This window comes from Stegostoma tigrinum, chromosome 28 (genome assembly GCF_030684315.1).
Source record: "Stegostoma tigrinum isolate sSteTig4 chromosome 28, sSteTig4.hap1, whole genome shotgun sequence".
In the NCBI taxonomy this organism is placed as follows: Eukaryota; Metazoa; Chordata; class Chondrichthyes; order Orectolobiformes; family Stegostomatidae; genus Stegostoma; species Stegostoma tigrinum.
In genome coordinates this window covers 23088696-23108037 of record NC_081381.1, presented here as the reverse complement: position 1 = coordinate 23108037, position 19342 = coordinate 23088696, and positions in this window count along the sequence as shown.

The following is a 19342-nucleotide window of genomic DNA, read 5'->3' as shown; positions in this document are numbered from 1 at the left end:
ATGTGAGAATATAATTTTATTATGGTTAGATGACGTTTAGCTAACTTAACTCCCAGTTTTTTTTTCCTTACCACCTATTGAAGGAAGATATCATTGGTCCCCTCCCTCAATCATCACCCATCAACTATGCATCTGCTGAATCCTACAGGCAGTGTGATTCACATGCCCAAAACTGCAATAATCCAAAGCAGGCTGATTATCAGAAACTTGCAACAGCAGCTTGTGTGGTCAAGGGAGACAGCTGAAATTCGGAATGCAGAATAGGGGAGTAACCATGAGTCTGCACAACATGGATGGTTCACGTTAACGTTTTTAGACAGTTTGTCACAAATGTTTCTCACTGGTTTACTATGTTGGGGTCTATATTACTGAACCACAGCTGCTAAATTATCTAAATGTTTGCCGGAAAAGTTTTCACAGTTTCTGCTAATACAGGAAGGCTTTGTCACTATGTTGCATTACTTAGATAAAAATGTTTCTGCTTGAATCCACTATATCTTGAATTTCATTCAGAGACCTTGCATCATATTTGGATATGGAGTTTCATGAATGGATAATTGAACTGCCATTTGTAGAACTGAACAATGAAAACACAAGTGACCCTGCAGCCCAATGGTATCAAAGTGGACTTCACCAGCTTCAAAATCTCCCCTTCCCCCACCGCATCCCAAAACCAGCCCAGCTCTTCCCCTCCCCCCACTGCACCACACAACCAGCCCAGCTCTTCCCCTCCACCCACTGCATCCCAAAACCAGTCCAACCTGTCTCTGCCTCCCTAACCTGTTCTTCCTCTCACCCATCCCTTCCTTCCACCCCAAGCCGCACCTCCATCTCCTACCTACCAACCTCATCCCACCTCCTTGACCTGTCTGTCTTCCCTGGACTGACCTATCCCCTCCCTACCTCCCCACCTATACTCTCCTCTCCACCTATCTTCTTTTCTCTCCATCTTCGGTCCGCCTCCCCCTCTCTCCCTATTTATTCCAGAACCCTCACCCCATCCCCCTCTCTGATGAAGGGTCTAGGCCCGAAATGTCAGCTTTTATGCTCCTGAGATGCTGCTTGGCCTGCTGTGTTCATCCAGCCTCACATTTTATTATCTGTTAACAGTTTGAGCCTGGTCTATGCTGAACTAGCGGAACCCAGCAATACATTGGTAGCAACCATGTTATAGTTGACCTCCTCAGCGTGCTTCAGCTTTAGAGTGGAAATATCAGCCTGAATTCTGACTTGTGGTTGTTACCTAGTTTCTCAAATTCGCATTATATTAGTGAAAGTGGCATCTAAAATATATATTACATGGATAGCAAAGTCTTCATTTTGAGGGGGCTACAAGCCAAAACCAAAGTGCATGAAGCTGCACTTCATGACTTTCTTTCTACTAATAGCCATATCTAAAATGCCTGTTCGGAACAACAAATGCAACATAACATGAACCACTTATTTGCATATGATAACTTTCGTCTCACAGACCAAAAAAAAGTCATGGACCAACTGTTCCACAAAAACAATATCTGAAGCACTTTTTACAATCAATGGTCAGTGTTTTGAAGCATTAACAAATTTACATACTTCAGCAGTGCCCTTTTCAGAGCAAGTCACATTGATAAGGAGTTAATGCCAGAATAGCTAATGTTAATACAGCTTTTTGCTAATGAAAATAAGCTGGGAGTGAAGTGAAGTGAAGCTATATAGAGTAGTTGCCCTTCCTACCCTTGTAGATGTTTTTAATCATCCTGTTCTGATGTATTATGGCACATGTATGGAGCAGGTGGAACTGAAGCCCATACCTTCTGGCCTCAATGGAAGGATGTAACCACTGCAACAGAAGAGCCCTTTCCCACACTTATATGACATGAATAGTTTACACCAGGCTCACAAGCCAGTTTCACAACTTTCATATGACTTGAAAGTCGTGACTACTTAAAATCAGAATGCCAGGTTCCTAATATTAAGATTCTGTCCCTGAATAATATGCTTTGCATCCATAATCTACAGATGAGAATTCAGATAAAAGAAGCAGAATACATTGCCAGAATGCCTGATGAGCACCCACAAAAAAGTCTTGAAAAATTGAAGGGAAATATTCTCAAGGGGACCAGAAAAGCACTTCAAGAATGCCCGGAAGGTCTCATTCAGCAACAACCCTAAGACATGGGTGATTTCCACACTGGATCACTCCACATAACACTGTCTCATCAGGAAAAGTGCCACATCTTAATAACAGAACAGAGTCATATTGGCCAGTCAGTACTAGTCAGTAGGAAGCTGTGGGTCTGGGTAGGTCATGTCTTGCTGTACATCACACTGAGATGTCAATAAAATACCTACAGCATGAACCAGATTCCTGTGCAGTAAGAACACTATTTAATTAAACCAAACAACATGTCAAAAAGTGCATTTGGGATAGACCTCAGTCCACTCAATTGGCAAAGGCTGCTGTCAGTCAAGGGATCTTTATATCATCAGTCATGGGGACAGTCTGCAGACAAGGCTTGCCCACAGTCATTCTTTCACTTGAACCAGGCATGATCAGGGGATATGTCTACCGGGACGTGGGCAACAGTCTGTTCAGTAGGGCCATCAGAAGCAGTCTGGGAATTGCACCTTGACAGTCAGGGAGCTACAAACACAGCATCAGTGGTCTTGCTAGTTATGACTAGAGGCTGCTAGACAAAGTTGGTTGTAGGTCTGGGCAAAAGCAGTCCTGGGGGGCATGCATTGATCATTGAGGTGAATGCAAGGGCTCCTTTAGAGACAATGGAGAGAATCACTGCCAAAGGACGGGGCCAGTTAAGGTTGGGTAAAGCAGCGTCATGTATGGAGAAAGGAACAGTGATGGGGAATAGTCAGGTGTAGGGGCAGGTAAACAGAACAGTATTGGAAGCCATTTTAGGCTCTGGGACAGCTGAGTTATTGGCAGAGATAACCACCTTGGCCTCTATAAGGGAGGCATAGAGAACTAGACTAGGCATCATTAAGGTGTAACGTTGGGGCTCAGTTGGCAAGGAGAACAGTTGGAGGTAATGCTAAATGTGGTGGATCTTCGCATGAGGATGATGGTTGGAAATGGGCTGTCAGGATAGTGCGAGGTGAAAGGAAACATGCAGACTCGTGGACAGTATCTGGCGACCAGGCAGAGCCTGGTGCTCAAGATATCAACTGGGAGCTACATTCCCTGCCATTACTTGCCATTCTCTAAATGCTATCTGCAACCAGAAAATGACTTGAACAATGCCCAACATAGGTGAAGTCAGTGTCAGTTTGATGGGTGAAAGCAAGGAATCTACATCTGCTGGACATAAGGACACTGAAGGAGTAAATACACAAAGGATGTGTTTGCATACTCCAGCTACATTTCTTCACCATTTGCAATGTACCCAGAGTGAACATGCTTAGGCTTCTAATGCTGGTCAAAGGCAACTTGCACCATGACCTTGATGCTTACAGATCTAATACTGTCATCTCAATGATGTAGGAGTTAGCAATAATGATTTAAAAAGAGGCAAATGCTGGCCAAAAACAGCCCCATCTCTTGTAGAATTTCCAAGATGCTGTGGGAGAAGCGAACATCAATATAGTTATGGACTCTAATGAATGCAATGAAAATCTGAATTATTGATTAGAGACAGTAGGAACTGCAGATGCTGGAGAATCTGAGATAACAAGTTGTAGAGCTGGATGAACACAACAGGCCAAGCAGCATCAGAGGATCAGGAAAGCTGACATTTCAGGTCTAGACCCTTCTTCAGGCTTGGCCTGCTGCGTTCATCCAGCTCTACACCTTGTTATCTACGATTGATTAGAGTTGGGTGCAGCAGACCATTGTGGACTGTAAAAGAGTTGTTGATCATGATGTTAAAATTTGGTTTTATTGTGGGGGTGAACAACACACTTGTTTCATTTGTGTTCACTTTTAGATGGCTGCAAATAAAAGCTCATATTTGGAATATCTGATTGCTTGCCTGTATGTGATATGCTCCAAGTGAACATTACAACTGTGGGTCTCCATTGGGCACTGAGGACAGTGATGTATAAAGGTTGTTTAGACAGGATGTAGATAATTTGTATGGCCTGGTTGTTAAACAGCATCTTGGGGTTGCATGTGCAAGGGAGCGACAGCAATGTTGGCTGCATGCCTTGGACAGTGTGGCTTTATGGGTGCTGTGCCATTATGTTGTCAGTAAGGGGTAACAGCAGATTGTTACTTCTTATCTGTGTGCACAGTGGCCTTTTAAAGAACACATGGGTTGAAGGCTTGCTGGTCTTTTTGTGGCTACCTGGTGAGTGGTGAGTTGTTCTGGGATCAACGTATGGTAAGATGGGACTAGAATTGGGTGAGAGGGGTACAATGCAGGTGGAGTGAGTAGTTAATGAGGTGTGTTTTATAAAATATGGCGAGAAACCTCACCAGGCCTCACGATAAAATCGCCTCCAAACAATTTAATACAACTGACACTTAACAAAAAATGATATGATTCAACCCATTAGGGCTGTTCTACATATGGTTGCAAATGCAAATTTGGTGCTGTCATTCACATTTGTATTTGCTCACCCAGTTCTGATTTCACTTGACTGTGAATGAAGATTAGATTTTGTTCAGTTAGAATGCATTTAACAACTAGGCAATAAGCCCAATTCAGCTCTGAAATCTTTTTATTTAGTTTGCATGGTTGGCTTCTACACCACTTCCTTCAAGCCAAAACTTTAAAAGTGCCTGACAAAAAAAAAATGCATGACTTGTTTCATCCCCAGAATTTTCTTTTTCTCCTGAAGGCGCTGTGCTTGAGTGCAATTCCATCTGTTATTTGTTGCCTTCTTCCCAGAACAATGAATCCGAGATCTATTCTCAAAACCATTTCCATTAAGATATAAACAATAAAAAAAATGAAGAAGGAGAAAAAAAATGGAAATCTTGGTAGATCAGGGTGTGCACAATATAAAAGGGGTTCGGAAAAGGGACAGGAGAGACAACTGTGTCATCCACACCCAGAGTTAGTACAGCAGTACACTGTGTATCAAGCTAGAAATGTAGGTGAAGCAGAGAATCTGGTCTATTCATTGATTCAGAATGCATCAAACGAACCTGATCATCCATTCCTTAAACAGCCTTGACTATATAACTCCCAAAACTTGGCTTAAGACAAAACTTGCATCCAGTGGTTTTCGTGACTTGAGGAAGTCCCAAAGTGCTTCACAGTCAAATGAATACTTTTAAAGTGTAAAGTATAGAAGAATAGAGTGACCAGGATTACAATTGTCTCCAATACAAATGCCTCCATAGCACTGGTATTGCGCAATCTTACACACAATGACAGTAGAAATACTGACTGATGTCAGGATCTTCCAGCGTCATGCTGCAGGCATATTTAAACCTCAGCTGTGCACTGTTTCAAATGTAGCAAGCCAGGAATTGCCCTTAATGATGTGCTGTTCCACATTTCCAAAGAACATGCCTGAGAGAGGCAAACTGGGACCCTGCTTTGCTGATGGAGATCTGATAGATGGAGTGATGGGTGGGATCTATCCTCTTTTCCTTGAAACAGAGGAGACCACGCTACTAGACCCTGCCAGCCTCGTCTGAAGATTCATCTGGGTTATCATCGTTTCGGAGGAATGGGCAGCAATGCTAAAAGAGGGCCACTGACCCTCTGAGCTTCACAAGGGTAAGTACCACCTTCTTCTCTCTGCTACCTCACACTCACTCTAATTTACTACAGCATCTACCTTCCACCAAAGTTTACAGTCAACTACCTACACCATTGCTTGCGGCATCTCCATTCAATGTCTTTTACCTATTTGTTCCTCAAACCATCGACCCTTTCTGCCCCTTTGTGCTTTCTATTTAGATATTTTCTAATCAACCTGTTCAGAGATGTTGTCACCTGGAACCCATGTCTCTTGGATCAGAGATAGGGGCATTATCACTGTGACACAAGAGCTCAATGCAGTGTGGAGCTGGAGCAACACAGGTCAGGCGGCTTCGGAGGAGCAGGAAAGTTGACATTTCGGTTTTACACCCTTCATCAGGGCTGATGTCACAAGAGCTTCCTGTTTAGTCATTTTGGAAGACTCACAATCTTTCCTCCACCTGCACCAGCAATTATGCCAGCCACTTTCATCTCACTGAATACCTCCCTTTGTCTCATTGCAGGAGGAAAAAGTCCACAATAGGGTGGTGGGAGTTGAATGGCTGGGTGGCCAATATTCATGTCTACTTGGGGACAAAATTCTTGAGCTCATAGGATGGAATCAAGACCACTCACGTGGGGTTGCTGCAACCTCCATGTGCTTGCAACAAAATAAGTTTAATTATGTTGTAATGAAGTGGGTGCCAATTAAGTCTTGTCTAATTTGTTGCAACCAATACTGAGCCACTCTATCATGGTAAAAATGATGTTCCACACACTCAATGTCTTCATTTTACTCCTTCAAACACTGCTACAACTTTCCCAGCACTTCAGGGTCCATCACATCTCCTGTTTGCTTGTTCAAGTTTTGCGGAGCACAGCATGTAAGGATTGTAAGAAGATGAAAACTAGGTGCAGGAATAGGAAATTCAGCCTCCTCAAGCCTGTTCCACTTAATACAACATGGCATAATTAGGCATCATACTCTACCTGTAGTGTACTGCAAGGCCCACAGAATGCTCCAAGAATTGGAACCTCAGTTTGAGGAGGCTTGTTAACTATTTTAGAGTGGCTGTGGTGGCATTGTACCTACATTGGCTTCATTCGGAGGTTTCTGTAACAGAATCATCAGTCACAGTTGGAGAGGATAGTCTTTGTCTCACAGCCGCCAACATTGCATGGCATCCAGTCCTTCAAATGAAGCAGGAACATGAGAGTTACCAAGGACAGAGGCATCCTGGCAGCTCCCAGAATACATTGTACAGACTTTTAAGACGTGGTACTAATGATCACAGGTGCCATTAACATTGACCAAATCCTTAGATGGAAATTAGCAATGTTATAATATGGTGTTCTCAACACAACATATGTATGATCTGTACTGTCCTGCATCTACAGAAAGTCAGCTGTTGCATAAAAAATTAGCATTGCTGTCATCTTGACTGGGGAATTCTGGCCAAGATGGAGGACCAGAGAAGATTATGGTGAGTTGCAGTTGCCAGTTAACCACTCTGACTTTCAAGTCAGGAATTATCAATGTCAAGTTTCCCAGTAGAACCTGGGAAAATAGCATCTTGTATATTAATGAGATGTAATTGGGTAATAAAGAGATGTTAATATATGCAAATTGGTCTCTTGCCATTCACTGGCAGGATTCTTATCCTGTCATTAAAATTTTAAGGGGTAAACAAACTTTATTTTCAATCTTGCCATGTTTTTTCAACTCTCTCGTCATTGCCTACTGAAAAAAATCTTTGCCAAATGTGTTCAATATTGTGACTGGATCCAATGTTCAGATTCACAAGTAATAACGTTGAGCCATGATTTAATAGACACTAAACTAAGCTGTTAAAAGCATCTTTAAAAGATACAGGTTTTAGTTAATACCTTCAGTTTGCTTGATCCGCTGTCAGAAGTAATGACAAAAAGATCTGGAATGCAGATGTTCCTACAATTCCAGCTACTCTATGGAAACAAATTGCAAAATGAAACCACATGCTAATTTACTCAATGGCTTAGCCAGGGTCTACTGAGACTCACTTACTGGGTGGAAATGGAAATAAGTAAGTAACAGGCTTGGGATTCAGTTGTACATCACTGAATTTTAACTGAGTCAGATTAGAAGCAGCTTTGGGAAACAGTCACACTGTGTTCTGTTTCAGAGTTTGTGCAGGTTGATGATCAAAAAGAAATGTGTGCTGTTAGTTTTCTTCACATAATCTAAATTGTATGTATTTTTCTCTCCCTTGAGTGCTAAATATTCAGTTCAAGTCACCAGGGCAATGCAAAGTCGAAGTGATAATCCAGCAGGTTACTTATTTCAAAGTTGTTGAAATAATGACTAGCCAAAGTATACAGTACAGAAAACAGTTCAAAGCTAAAATAGTAAAGATTTTAAACTTAAGGACTTGCTATCTGAATGCCACCAACCGAAATGCTCCCAAATAACTTTTCCGTGTGGATCTGTTACCCTAGCACGACTAATGCAGGTTATACGGCACGTTGAAATGAATTTTCCAGTTATTCCTGGTGAGATCAGAACAGTTGATGTATGTGTTTTCCACCTGGAATGAAATCAAAGTAAAAAGTGGATCTGAAATATTACATGATTCATTTGAAAATGCCAAGTGTGGACGGGGAGCAATTTCCCAAACTGTAACCATAACAAATTCATTTTCTTGGATTCAGTGAACTGTTCCTTCAGTCCCTGAAAGAGAAAGAAATTGCGTTGAACATCTGTTTTTCAGCAGCTCTCTTGGAAACGGTGCCAGGCTAGTTTTACTGTTCCTGCCTGCCCTCATCCTTCCTATCACCATGGCAACGGATCATAACATTGCATCACAAATCATCACGATATAACCTTTTCTTCCTAGTCTATCCTTTTTCTTTTTTCCCAATGCAGAATCATGTAACAGGACAGTTTCCAACTGGCACAGGCTGAACAGATATTATCCCTTGTGATAAGCCTACACAGGCAATATTTCAAAAGTATTAGAAATGCTTTATTCTCAAGGTTACTTCAAAAAAAAATTTCCCTTCTATTTATTCTACTCAGTACAGGATTACTCATATTAAAGCAATTTCTCCTTTTTTTCACAAATTACATTTCTTGTTATTTCTTTCTCCTCCTCTCCTCTTCACCCTGCTCCCTCTCCAAAGGTAACCACATAATTGTCGACAATAATACTCAATGATTGCAGGAAGAACCGTTGAGTAGACATTTTGCTGGCTGATTATACAATGATATTACTTTGGCAATCAATCAATAATAACATACATTTATGTAGTCATAGAGTCATAGAGATGTACAACATGGAAACAGACCCTTCGGTCCAACTCATCAATGCTGACTGGATACCCTAAATTAACCTAGTCCCATTTGCCCATATTCTTCCAAACCTTTCCTATTCCTATACCCATCCAGATATATTTTAAATGTTGTAATCGTACCAACCTCCGCCACTTCCTCTGGCAGCTCATTCCACACACACAGAACCTTCTGCATGAAAAGGTTGCCCCTTAGGTCCCTTGTAAATCTTGCCCCTCTGACCTTAAACCTATGGTCTCTAGTTTTGGACTTCACTGGCCTGGGGAAAAGATCTTGACTATTCACCCTATTCATGCCCCTCATGATTTTATAAACCTTTATAAGGTCACCCCTCAGCCTTCAATGCTCCAAGGAAAAGAGCCCCAGCCTATTCAGCCTCTCCCCATTACTCAAGTTCTTCAAACCTGGCAACATCCTTGTAAAGAGATAGTAGGAACTGCATCTACGTCCGTGATAGCACCCAAGCCCTCCACCTTCTCCAAAACTTCCAATTCCCTGCTCCCAATACCTCATCTTTACCATGGACATCTAGTCCCAATACACCCGCATTTCCCATGCAGATGGCCTGAAGGCCCTCCGATTCTTCCTGTTCCACAGGCCCAACCAGTCCCCCTCCAATGACACCCTCATCCGCTTAGCCGAACTCGTCCTCACCCTCAACAACTTCTCTTTCAATTCCTCCCACTTCCTACAAAGGGGGTGGCCATGCGTACCCGCTATGCCTGCCTCTTTGTAGGTTACGTGGAACAATCCCTCTTCTGCAGCTACACTGGCCCGAAACCCCACATCTTCCTCCGTTACATTGATGAGTGTATTAGCACCGCCTCATGCTCCCATGAGGAGCTCGAACAGTTCTTCCTTTTCACCAACACCTTCCACTCCAACTTAAGTTCACCTGGACCATCTCTGATACCTTTATCTCCTTCCTGGACCTCTCTGTTTCCATCTCTGGCAAACGCCTGGAAACCGATATCCATTTCAAACCCACCGACTCCCACAGCTACCTGGAATACACCTCCTCCCATCCACCTTCCTGAAAAAAATACCATCCTCTATTCCCAATTCCTTCACCTCCACTGCATTTGGTCCCAGGATGAGGCATTCCACTCCTGAACATCTCAGATGTCCTTGTTTTTCAACGACTGCAACATCCCCCCTCAGTGGTTGAGAACGCCCTCGAATGTGTCTCCCACATTTCCCACAACTCATCCCTCACATCCCCTCCCCAAAAATAACAACCAAAACAGAATCCCTCTCGTCCTCATGTACCACCCCACCAACCTCTGGATCCAACACATCATCCTCCGACACTTCCACCATCTGCAATCCGACCCCAATACCAAAGACATTTTTCCTTCCCCACACTTGTCTGCTTTCCAGAGTCACCACTCTCTCCGTGACTCCCTTGTCCGCTCCACACACCCCTCCAGACTCACCACACCCAGCACTTTTCCCTGCAACTGCAGGAAGCGTTACACCTGCCCCTACACCTCCCCGCCTCACCCACATCCCAGGCCCCAAGAAGACTTTCCACATCAAGCATACGTTCACCTGCACATCTGCTAATGTGGTATACTGTATCTGCTGTTCCCGTTGTGGCCTCCTCTACATCGGGGAAACCAAGTGGAGGCTTGGGGACCGCTTTGCAGAATATCTATGCTCAGTTTGCACTAAACAACTGTATCTCCCAGTCACGAACTATTTCAACTCTCCCTCCCATTCCTCAGATGACATGTCCATCCTGGGCCTCCTGCAGTTCCACGACGATGCCACCTGAAGGTTGCAGGAACAGCACCTCATATTTCACTTGGGAAGGCTGCAGCCCAATGATATCAATGTGGACTTCACAAACTTCAAAATCTCCCCTCCCCTGACCATATTCCAGAACAAGCCCAGCTTGTCTCTGCCTCCCTAACCTGTTCTTCCTCCCATCTATCCCCTCCTCCCACCTCAAGGCCCCCACACCCACCTCCTACCTACTAGCCTCATCCTGTCCCCTTGACCTGTCTGTCCTCCCTGGGCTGACCTATCCGCTGACCTATCCCCTCCCTAACTCCCCATCTACACTCACCTTTACTGGTTCCATCCCCGCCTCTTTGACCTGTCTGTCTCCTCTCCACCTAACTTCTATCCGCCTCCCCACCTCTCCCTATTTATTTCAGAACACCGTTCCCCTCCCCCATTTCTGAAGAAGGGTCTAGGCCTGAAACGTTAGCTTCCATGCTCCTCAGATGCTGCTTGGCCTGCTGTGTTCATCCAGCTCTACACTTTGTTATTTAACATCCTCGTAAATCTTTTCTGAACTGTTTAGGTTTCACAACATCCTTCCTGTAGCAAGGAGACCAAAATTGAACACAATATTCCAATAGTGGCCTAACCAGTGTCCTGTACAGCCGCAACATGACCTTCCAACTCCTATACTCAATGCACCGACAAATAAAGGCAAGCATATCAAATGCCTTCTTCACTACCCAGTCTACCTGCAACTCCACATTCAAGGAACTATGAGTGTGCGCTCCATGTTCCCTTTGTTCAGCAGCACTCCCCAGGACCTAACCATTAAGTGTATAAATCCACTCTGATTTGCCCTACCAAAATGTAGCACCTCACATTTATCTAGGTTAAACTCTATCTCGTACTGCTTGGCCCATTGGCCCATGTGATTAAGGTCCCACTGTACTCTGAGATAACCTTCCTTGCTGTTCACTGTGCCACCAATTTTGGTGACATCTGCAAACTTACTAGCCAAACGTCCCATGTTTACATCTAAATCATTCATATAAATGACAAAACAAATAGACCCAACAGTGATCCCTGCGGCATACTGCTGGCCACAGGCCTCCTGTTGCAAAATTGCAAAAAGCAATTCTCTACTGCCACCCTCTCTCTTCTACCTTTTAGCCAGTTCTATATCCAAATGGCTAGTTCCCCCTGTATACTATGTGATCTAACCTTGTTAACCATTCTACCATGCGGAATCCTGTTCATCGACTTACTGAAGTCCATATCGACAATGTCTACCACTCTGCCTTCATTAATCCTCTTTGCCATTTCTTCAATTAACTCAATCAAGTTGGTGAGTCACAATCTCTCATGCATAAAGCCATGTTGACTATCTCTAATCAGTTCTTGCCTTTCCAAATAGATGCAAATCCTGTCCCTACAAACCCTCCAGCCCATCACTGATGTCAGGCTCAACCGTCTAGAGTTCCCTGGCTATTCCTTACCAACTTTCTTAAATAATGGCAGCACGTTAGCCAATCTACAGTCTTCTAGCACCTCACTGATGGTAACGATGATACAAATATCTCAGCAAGGGGCCCAGAAATCACTTCCCTTGTTTCCCACAAAGTTCTAGAGTACACCTGACCTGGTCCTGGGGATTTATCCACCTTCATGCATTCTAAGACATCCAGCACCTCCTAGTCTTAATATGGACATTTTTAAAGATATCACTATTTATTTCCCCAAGTTCTCTAGCTTAAATCACAAGGAATCCAGGGGGAACTAGCCAATTGGATGCAAATTTGACTTGAATGTAGGAGACAGAGGATAGCGGTAGAGGACTGTTTTTCAGCTGGAGGCATGTAACTAGCAGTGTGCCACAATGATTGGTGCTGGCTCCTCTGCTTTTTGTTACTTACATAAACGATTTGGATGTTAATGTTGGAGGCATGGTTAGTAAGTTTGCAGATGACACAAAAATTGGTGGTGTAGTCGACAGTGAAGAAGGTTATCTCAGCATACAATGGGACTTTGATTAGATGGGCCAATGGGCTAAGGAGTGGCAGATGAAGTTTAATTTAGACAAGTGTGAGGTATGTTATTTTGGTAAGACAAACCAGGGCAGGCCTTATGCAATTAATGGTAAAGCCCCTGGGAAGTGTTGCAAATAAAAGAGGCCTAGATGTGCGGGTGCATAGTTCCTTGAAAGTGGAGTTGCAGGTGGACAGTTGGTGAAAAAGGCATTTGGCACACTTGTCTTTAATAGTCAGTGCATTGAGTTTAGGCGTTGGTCATGTTGCAGCTGTACACGACATTGGTGAGGCACTGTTTAGAACAGGGCGTTAAATTCTGATTTCCCTGCTACAGTAAAGATGTCATTAAATTTAAAAGAGTTCAGGGTTGTTGCCAAGATTGGAGGGTTTGAGCTAATGGGGGAGAGGCCGAATAGGCTTTATTCCCTTGGACCATCGGAGGCTGAGGGGAGACCTTAAGGAGGTTTATAAAATCCTGAGGGGCATGAATAGGATGGATTTCCAAGGTCCTTTTCTCAGGGTAGGGGAGTCCAAAACTACACGGCACGGGTTTAAGGTAAGAGGGGAAAGATTTAAAAGGGACCTGAGGGACAATTTTTTCACACAGATCGTAGTGCGTGTATGGAACAAGCTGTCAGGGGAGCTGGTGGAGGTGGGTACAGTTACAACATTTAAAAGGCATCTGGATAGGTACATGAAAAGGAGGGGTTTGGAGGGATTGAACCAAATGCTGGCAAATGGGATTGGATTTATCTAGGTTATCCGGTCAACATGGATGAGCTAGACCGAGGTTTTTTCCGTGGTCTACGTCTCTCTGACTCCATATATTTTGTTTAAAAATTTTTGCAAAGCATTAGGTTGTGTTGACCAGATTAAACTTTTGATAGTAGTGGAAGATAATGAAGTAGACTGGAGACAGAGACAACTCATAAGAAATCAGTGGATAGGATATACTACAACAGTGAGAGTAGGCAATTTGGAGGTCTAACAATGTGTAATTGGAAATGTCGTAACAATGAGAAAAGCCATATTTGGTAAGAAGAAACTGTTGCGAGCTGAAGGGCTGAATAAACCACTTAAGCAGCTACTTGTAAGCAGCTTGATTTAGGGTGTTGTTTTGCATAGATATGAGACTTGAACCTTATGGAAAGAGAAGATTGACTTGTTAAAAAGCTTTGAAATATGGGTTGGAGGAAACTGGAAAAGATCAATTGGACAGAAAAAAAGTAATATGATGAAGTTTCGCACACAGTGAGCACAGCAATTGCTGGATGCCATGAGAAAAAAAAGGACATTTTTTAAGGAAATAGGTTTGTAAGGGAGATTATGGAGGGAAGATTTAAAAGAAAGAGGAAGACAATATCAATGTTGGATTGCTTGAAAATTGAAGGAGTTTTTTGGCAAATACTAGCACAGATAAGAAAGGGTACGAGAATGGGCAGAAACTTTGTAGATGGAATATATTGTGGATAATGTGACATTGGCATTGGTATGAAGCATAGAGGAGCTAAATATTATTTTAAATGGAGAAAGACAGGAGAAAGGTACAGAACAGAAAAATTTTTGGAGTCCTCAATGAATCACAAAAGTTAACATCCAAATTCAGTGAGTAAAAGGGAAGGCAAATGGAATTTTGGTCTTTATTTCAAAGAGAATGGAATATAAAAGCAGGAAGGTTCTGCTGAAACCATGCAAGGCACTAATCAGACCACCGTTGGAAAGCTAGGAACAATTTTGGGTCTGTTATCTATTGTCTTATTATATTGCCTTTGGGGGCAGTCCAGTGCAGGTTCATTCAGCTGATACCAGGTATGGAGGCACAGTCTTATAAGGACAGGTGCTTTTAAAATTCATTTGTGGGATGAGGGCATCACTGGCGAGACCAGCATTATTGCCTATCCCATGGGCCCAGAAGCAGTTAAGAGTCAACCAAATTGCTGTGGGTCTGGAGTCACATGCAGACCAGACCAGGTAATGATGGTAGTTTCCTTCCTTAAAGGATGCTAGTGAACCAAATGGGTTTTTCCAACAATCAGTAATGGATTTATGGTCATCATTAGGCTTAATTCCAGATTTTTATTGAATTCAGATTCCATCATCTGCCATGGCAGGATTTGAATCTGGGTTCCCAAGATCTTAGTGTCCAGCAATAATACCACTAGGCCATCACCTGCCCAGTGTGTAGATTGTGCCTGTACTCTCTGGAATTTAGAAGAATGAGAGACAACCTTTTTGAAATATACAAGATTATTAGGGTCCTTGACAGGGTTGCTGCCGAAAGGTTGTTTCCCCTTGAGGGAGAGTCTAGGATCAGATAACATAATCTCAGAATTAGGGGTCGTACATTTAAAACAGATGAGGAAGTTGATTCTTTTCTCAGAGGGTAGTGATCTGGTTGAATTCTTCACCTTAGAGGACTATCAAGGCTGAGTCATTAAGAATGTTCAAGGCTGGCACAGACAAATGTTTAGACAGTTAAGGAATCAAGGGGTTATGAGAAAAAGGCTGGAAAATGGAGTTGGGGATTATCAGATCAGTCATAATCAATGAATGGACTCGATAGGCTGAATTGCCTACTTCTGTTCCTACATTTTATGGTCTCAACAGAGATACGGAAAGAATACTGTGAATCAAGGACCTACTTTTGGGCAGTGTACATATGACAATAATGATGATCCTACCTCCATCCAAGGGAAACTTTAATTCCAAGCAGCCTGAATTCAGTCTCAGTTTAGAAAAAGCAAAGGACAATACTATAACCCACTTAGTAATCCAAACATTTTTCTCCCTGTTTACTCCATTTTTTTTTAACCTTTGCTTGTTCAACTCCTCCCATAACACGCCCCATCGCCTGTCTGTACAATCACTCCTTCTTCATGTCTTTATCAATGCTGCTCTGAATTGGCCCCAAAAAAGGGACAAAACAGTTATGGTGATTATGGCATTGTCATAGGCAGAGTCATAAAGCATAAAAACAGACCTTTCAGTCCAACTGGTTCATGTTGACAAAGTTTCACAGAACATAGAACAGTACAGGTGCTTTGGCCCACAATGTTGTGCTGACCTATTATCCCACTAAGATCGATCTACCTTGCATACCCTACATTTTATTATCCTCCATGTTGGTTATCCCAAGAGTTGCTTAAAAGTCTCTAAAGTATCTGACTCCACTTCCACATGCCCACCACTCTCTGTATGAAGAACCCAGCTCTGGCATCTCCCCTATATCTTCCTCCAATCACCTTAAAATTAAGTGGAATGAACTGCCAAAGGAAATTGTAGATGCAGTTAGTTACATCATTAAAAATACACTTGGACAGGTACATGAATAGGAAAGTTTAGAGAGATATTACCCAAATGCAGGCAAGTGGGACCAGTTTAGTTTGGATGTTGGAGGTCTGAAACAAACAAACCAGAAATTGCATGAATTACTTAGCAGGCCTGGCAGTACCAATGGAGACAAAACAGAGTTAACATTTTGACTACGATAACGTCTTCAGAAATGACAGCAGCTATGAAAAGGTGCTATTTATGCAGATAACTATTTGATGGGGGTGGGGTATGATGAAGTGGGGAGAGAAAGTGGAGAAGGAATGAATGCATAGGTGGAAAATAGAAATTTCTTGTTAGAGAGGAGCAATATTTTCCTTTAACCACCGCAATTGGTAATTTATCTCTCTGCTGCTTTTCAGACTTTATAATGGGCAAATTAGCTACCATGTTTCCCTACACTTTAACTATCTGCAGTTCAAAAGTACTGTAACTCAATAGTGGTAAAGCAGCTTGCATCATTGTGGAGCCACAAAAGATGTAACAAAGTAGCAGGCATGATGCTTCTGACAGTTGTAGCTCTTGTCTAGCAACTGTATTAATCAATTACAAGTCACTTGGTTTATGCACGTTTGATGCCAATGCATCGTTCAACAGCATCCTACATGATTAAGCAGCCCTATTTAAGATACTGTGGGATGGTACTTGGAAAGGTCCTACATACATTTTTAGCCATTTAACAGATGACCAATGGACCAAGGCTAGAAAGTCGCATTTTACACTTATAATTTGCAAGTGTTATACGTTGAGCAGTGGTATTGTCCCTACTTCTGAGCGAGAAGGCCTGGTTTCAATTCCCACCTCCTTCAGACTGAATCATAACATGTCTCAACAGTTTGATCAAAATACCTATAAGTGATCAATATCAAACAAATGAACTTCACAGTTGATAAATGCATATCCAGAATCTTTTTAGCAGATAACGTACAGAAAGGCCAGAATGGAGAATTACATTGGCAATATGAGACTTGGCATGGTACATTACCCATATTGACAGAATGAGTGAGAAGGCTTATACAAGAGGAACAAGTGGAAAGTAGCATTACCCGTTTCTTCTCCTAATTCACTTGCTCAGATAAAATACTGCACACTGCTGGTTTAGAATTAGTGATTTACAATGTCAAAAGACATCAACAAATGCTTGATGTTATGAAACCACCAGCAAAGCAAGAGCATGATACCTGTATTACTGGGTCTGTTTATCAATTTTGAGTTGAAGAGTAGTTTAATAGTCACCTAGATAACATGACCACATCCATCATCATTCATCATAAATAAACATCCATTGCCTTATCATAAACCTGAATAAATCAGAAGTCATGTACCAGCCAGCCCGAGAAAAGCATTAGCAAGATATGCAGAGATATATGTGTTAGATGGTAGAAGCAGTAGTGCAATGATTTGAAAGAGAATGGAAAATATGAACTACACAAACATGAACAGCAGTGAACTGTTGACCCAAAAGGGATGTTTCATCTGTGGAGCATGCTGAAGCATTTCGGCTTAGTAGCAAGTGGTATGGACCTCAGCTCTGATTTTCTTTGTAATAAGAGTGCATCTTGTACTACAAAGGACTTCCAGCAAAAAAAATTCCACCATATGTGTGTTAGATGTCTAAACATGTGTTTGTGTAAACAGGCAAGAGTATATTATTGTGCACATCATTGGAAGGAAATCAATGTTAAACCTATAAAAATGGAAAGGCGTGCTCAATTAACAGTTTAAAAAGTTGTTGTGGTGATGGAGGAGGTGAAAATATAATCTCCAATTTGGGAATAGAGATCTCAAAAGGAAAAGTTGGAGTTTAATTGTTTATCTCCTTAACTCTTTCAAACCATTAGTCATTTTGTTCCTATAGCTTATTTTCCTTTGTACAAGATATCAAAAACTTTTTCTCGTAATGCTGTACAAATAAGGATGATTACTTTTCTTCAAAGATGATAGTCTTGTCTGTGTTCAATATGACTGGCATCAGGTGCACAATATTATAAGTTTATATGGAGACTTTGATCAGGAGCTCTAAGAAATAAAGCTTTATAATGTCAGACGAAATCTCAGACATATAAACAGTGAGAACATTCAGGCAAAAAACACTAATTGTATACCACTAACTCCTGGAATCCTTCAGAGTTATACAAAAGGCATGATATATCTCAGTAATGTCATACAGGGCTGTCTATGTAATTTCTATTAGACAGCCATGATTCACATGCTATTTTGAGTAACTGTGATACTTCAGAGCATCAATAAGTCGTTCAGATTTTCAATCTTTTTCCCATGCCTATTAAAGGCATTTATTCTTGTTGGAAAGTAACTGCAAAGAAATGAACAGCCCTCTAGTATCTTATCCAGCGAACATATTTATTTTGAGTCTATTTAGAGGTGGCAGTCTGTTCAAGTGTGGGAGCATCGTTGTAAAATTAAATTTTATCTTTACGCAATGTCCACACACTTGCACAAAAGGATAATTGACTTGTCGGCAGATTGGGAAACCTCAGCTGATATTTTTCCCTGTCTGACTGAGGGCTCTATGAGTAAGTCCCTACTGAGATCAACTAATGCTGTGAACTCCAAAATATCAAACTTAAAATTTTCAGTGATAGAGGATTACTACCTGTTTGGCATCTGATAAACTGTGCTACCATCATGCATCCTCTACTAACTAATAGGTACTCGATACTGCAAAGGTTATGGGCCCTCACAACATTCTGGCAACAATACTGAATACTTGTGCTTAAGAGCAATCTGTGATAGGGTTACCCTAACCCTAACCCTGCTGCTGGGCAAGCTGTTCCTGTACAACTACATTCTCTCCCTTCAACATCAATGCAAAGTGTACAACATGTACCATCTATAAATGCACAGCAGCAACTCACAGTCTTCTTCCAAACCAATGTTCTCTACCACCTGAAGGACAAGAACTACAAATGTACAGGAACACAATCATCTGCATGGTCCCTTCCGAGTCACAAACCATCTTGATGGTTCCCATTATCTTTGATCTCAAACTATATTGCCATTCTTTCACTGTTGCGTATTCCTCAATTATTTTCCTAACAACACCTTGAATGTCCCAATACAAAATCATCTGCAGCAGTTCAAGAAATCAGCTCTACCTCTGGCTTCTCAAAGGTAACTAGAGATAAGCATTAAGCCTGTGACACCTACATCCTGTGAATAAATGAAAATAATCATTATTTTACATTGCATTGAAACAAAGGAGCTCTGATTGCAGACTCAAATCTCTCCCCTATCATTTGAATTCTACTTTGAGTACTGAGGAAGTGTCACTCAAC